We start from the raw sequence: 4,725 nt of genomic DNA on the forward strand, positions 1-4,725 counted from the left end.
ATTTCCATAAAAGCAAGGGGATTCCCACAAAAGTGATGTCAAGTGGTAATAAGTAAAAAATGAGCAAACAACAACAAAAACTCAAGCAAGTTTAGTTAAGGGGTCAAGAATGATGAAAAGGTAGCTTTCTGTTTTACTCAAAGTGACTGAAAAAGCCTCTCTGATAAGGGACTTGGAGGGAATGAAAGAGCTGGCTGTGAAGATGTGGGAAGGAGAGTGTTCTGGGTAGGGAAAGCAGCTGGTGCCAAGGCTCTGGGGCAGGTGCATGCTGCTCGTGAAGGAGTGCCTGGGAGTCTGGTGAAGGAGGAGAATGGGGTGGAGTAAACTAAGTCAGAGATGAGGATACAGAGGCACCACAGGCCACGCAGAGCTGTGACGGAAAGGACTGTGAATGTCATTCTGAAGGAAACGGGAAACGATTTGATGGTTTTGAGCAGGACAGTGAAATGACCTGACTTCTTGTTAAAGGCTACAGAGAATAGACAGTGTGGAGCAAGGGGAGAAGCAGGGAGTCCCACAGGGCAGCACTTGCCGGGGTCCAGACCAGGTGCAATGTGACTGTGAGTGCTGGAGTGGGGACAAGGGGCTGGATTCTGGCTGTATTTCAAGGGGAGAGTCAACAGGATGGCCACAGGTCAGGTGTCAGGTGTGAGAGGAAAAAGACATCGATGATGACTCCGAGGCTGTCGCCCTGAGTAACTGGAAGAACAGAATGGCTTTTTCCTGTGATGGGGTCAGTAGGGGCTGGAGGAAGAGCATGCTGGAAAGGGATGTGGATAAAGAGTTCAGGCTGGTGTATGTTGAGTTGGAAATGCCTAAGAGAGAAGCAGAAGAAGATGGATGTAGATGGCGACTATTTGCACCCCCAGGTCCCAGACTGGAGACACACTGAACAGTGGAGAGCCTGTGTGGGTATCTGACATGTTCACACACACACACACCCCACACACACAGTGGGTAGTGCATGTGCCTGACATTCTGAGGGCTGACAGACATAGAGGCATCTGCTGGCAGGCAGATAGAAGCCTGCAGAAGGAATCTAAGGCAGACACAGCACTCACCTCAACAGTGAGGAGAGAGAGAGGAGGAGGGCTTGCAGGGAGGCTGGAGCCCTCTAGTGCATGTGTCTAAAACAAGGCTTCATGCGCTCACCTCAAGAACCATCCCAGATGCCCTGGGTCCAAGCACTTTGGGCTGATCTCTGTGGGGCCGTGTCTGGTCATCCCTCTGCCTCCCAAGCCCACTTGCCAGTGCCTCATCAGGACAGCCTTCAGCCAGGCCAGGCCCAAGGCTCTTGGCCCATCCATACCCCTGCATATCTGGGCTCACTCCTCCAACCCCTCCACTCTGCTGACACACTCCCACTACAAGACCCTGGCCCACAGAGCCCTCCGTGATAGCTCCTCGGCCAGACCAAGCTTTGAACCTTTACTGCTGACTGGCAGCTATCAGCTGTGGTTCTCTAACAGAGTTCTTTCTTCCGGGTCCTGGCATCCCTCGTGCTTGGCACAGTACCCTGCACAGAGTGGGCATTCAGTAGAAATTTGCTGGTGAGAGCTGCATGAGCAAGGAGAAGGCCACCCATCATGCCACCCTTGGTGACCAAAGCCTCTGGGTGGCCTTCAGTCTGCAGCCAGCTTGAAGCAAGCCTGCCACAGGTGAGCCTTCACCTTCTCAGGCAGCACTTGCCTGCTTCTCTCATGAGAGAAAAACAAAAACAAAAACAAAAAAACACGGACTTTGTCCTTCTACGTGATGACTCTCCACTCTGTTTGGCCACACTGAAGTTGGAAGAGAAAAAGATGAAGCTCACCTGGGGCCCGATCCCTCATCCCCTGGGACCATCCTTTCCAATCAGAAGATGTGCCCCCTCTCAGATGAAAGGGGCTTTCTCTAACTGTAATTTATTTCTAAATTGTATATCCTGTCCAATGTGTTTCAACATTGAAAGAAAATACGTCTCCCACAATTATAGTCATTTTGTAACTAAAGCCCGCAGTTTCCCAGCTCCCTCCAAACCTTCTTATTTTAAAACAGAAAAATACTGCTGTTTCCCATCATGTTCTTTATTGAGTAATCCAGAGTGTGTACAGTAGGCCACTCTATTCTCTGGGATTATTCTAAGAATACCAGATTAAAGACAAATTAGGTAATATTGCAGGCTGCTCCCTTGCAGGCATTTCGAGAGCTGGATTTTAAGGGAGGTGAAGGCCCGCCAGTGTGCACACCGCAGTTGGCAGGGACCTTGTCGCTGCAACCAGCAGGGGTGAAAGGAAGAGAAAAGAAGTGAAAGATGAAGAGAAGCTGACCTCAAGGGAGACTTGGCGCTGAAGGTCAGAGGCCTGTTTGCCCACTGGGTGGAGGGGATGAGGCCTCAAAGGGTCTTTCAGTACTAACACGGGATCCCTAAACCTTTTCAGAAAACAAGCTGTAGTCCATACGTTTATTCTGTGACATTTTCTAGTGTCTAGTCACTTCTCTAAATGAAAAAATAGAGACCCTCCCTCCCCCAAAACACAGCTTAGATGGAGTGAACCTCACCTAAACTTGGCCCTGGACCTAGTGATTAGTAAATGACACTGGCTGAATCCCACAAATCCCATGATCTGGGGATACAATGGGACACACAGGCATGAGTCCATGCCTGCCATGAGATACATCAAGTTGACAAAGCTGACTCTTGAGGAAGAGGTTAAAGGACTCTAAGAGAAGCAGCCATAATGCACTTCCAATGGTATGGAAACACTGTGGGCAAATGTATTCCAGGATTTGTGACTCAGGCACCAAAAACCAGATGCCCCCAGCACATCCAAAGGGTGTGTCAGTTCTAAAACCCTTGCAAGAAGCTCTAGCCCAAGGCCAAGTCAGCAAGTGTTTGACACTCCCATGCTGTTTCTTTCAATTGCGAGTCGGCTTTCACCAGGTGTGAGACACGGAGCCATTGACTCTAAGCCAAGTATTCAGCAGAAACCCTCCTTAGCCTCAGACACTTGTCATCTTGGATTTAAACTTGACCCCGCCTGCCCCTAACGCACATGGGATAAAGGTCAGGAAAGGAAACAGTTCAGCATGCCGTAAATGTCTCCATGATTAATCACTTTCCACCCGATTTGACAACCATAGATATTTTTTCCTCTCGCCTTCAGGCATTATCTCAACACAGGATGAACTTGAAACTGCCATTAGAGGCACACATGCAAACCTGATTCAGAGGACACGCAGAAGACCTGACTCACATGCATCGTGGCAGATGTATCTGCTTTCCTCAGGAGGAGGACAATGCAAACTCTTCTGCAAAACCCAGAGTTCAAAACTAGAGTCATCTCATCCATAGACATGCTATCATCTTTTGCCTAAAAGCCAAGTAACTTAATTACATGTGGGAGTCAATAAAATATCTCTAAAACCATTGCACAGATAGATATCCATGGATTTCAGGAAGGCCAGTTATATGCTCTAGGCTAAAAGTGTTGATTTTGAATACAAATGGTATAGCCACCTTGGAAAACAGTTTTGCAGTATCTTACAAAGTTTTAACATATGTCTATCCTGTGACCTAGCAAACCCACTCCTGAATATGAACCAAAGAGAAATGAAAATAGAACTCCCCACAAAGTCCTGTACATTAATGTTTATAGCAACTTTATTCCTAATTGCCCAAAACTGGAAACAACTCAAATATTCACCAACTGGTAAATGAAAAACCAAATTGTGCTACCTCTGTACAATGCATTACTACTCAGTAATAAAAAATCACACAGTGACATGGACAAGGCTCCAAAATACACTGAATGCAAGAAGCCAGACATAAAAGAGTACACACTTCTTGATTCCATTAACATGAAAGACTAGAAAGGCAAAACTAGACTCACAGACTGGTTGCTGAGGCCAAAGGGAGGGGAGAAACTGCAAAGAGGCTCGAGGGAACTATTGGGGGTGATGAAGTGTTCTGTATCTCATTGTCAGGTGGTTATACAAATGCATACAGTTACCAAAATTCATTGTGTGCACTTAAATAGGTAAATTTTATCTTTTTTTTTTTTTTTTTTTTTTTGGAGACGCAGTTTCGCTCGTACTTCTCACCCAGGCTGGAGTGCAATGGCGCTATCTCGGCTCACTGCAACCTCTGCCTCCCGGCTTCAAGCAATTCTCCTGCCTCAGCCTCCTAAGTAGCTGGGATTACAGGCACGTGCCACCACACCCGGCTAATTTTTGTATTTTTAATAGAGACAGGGTTTTGTGTGGGGCTGGTCTCAAACTCCCGACCTCAGGTGATCCACCCACCTCGGCCTCCCAAAGTGCTGGAAATACAGGTGTGAGCCACCTAGCCCAGCCGTAAATTTTATCTTATATAAATTATATCTCAATATTTTCAAAAGGGCCCACCTCCTTACTCCGAAAAATCAGCCTATAGACCCCAGCCCTGTCCTTTAACTTACTTTCAGTCTACACCTTTGTTCCTGCAGAACACTGTGGTTACCTGGAACAGGGGGCTGGGAGGGAGTCCCTGATGTTCTGTTCCTTCTAGAAGAGGGTGGTCCATGGCAGGATGATAACACACCCTCAGTGAGCCAGAATGAGCACAGCCTGGCCACCAATGCATCCCGGAATAAGCAAACACACATAAAAGATTTTACCTCATAGATGATGCACTCTATCACCCACAAAACATAAGCCCCCAAAGACAATGGGGTGAGTGCAAAGTGATTACTCCAAGGTGAAGCA

Source organism: Gorilla gorilla, chromosome 12, assembly GCF_029281585.2.
Source record: "Gorilla gorilla gorilla isolate KB3781 chromosome 12, NHGRI_mGorGor1-v2.1_pri, whole genome shotgun sequence".
Lineage (NCBI taxonomy): Eukaryota > Metazoa > Chordata > Mammalia > Primates > Hominidae > Gorilla > Gorilla gorilla.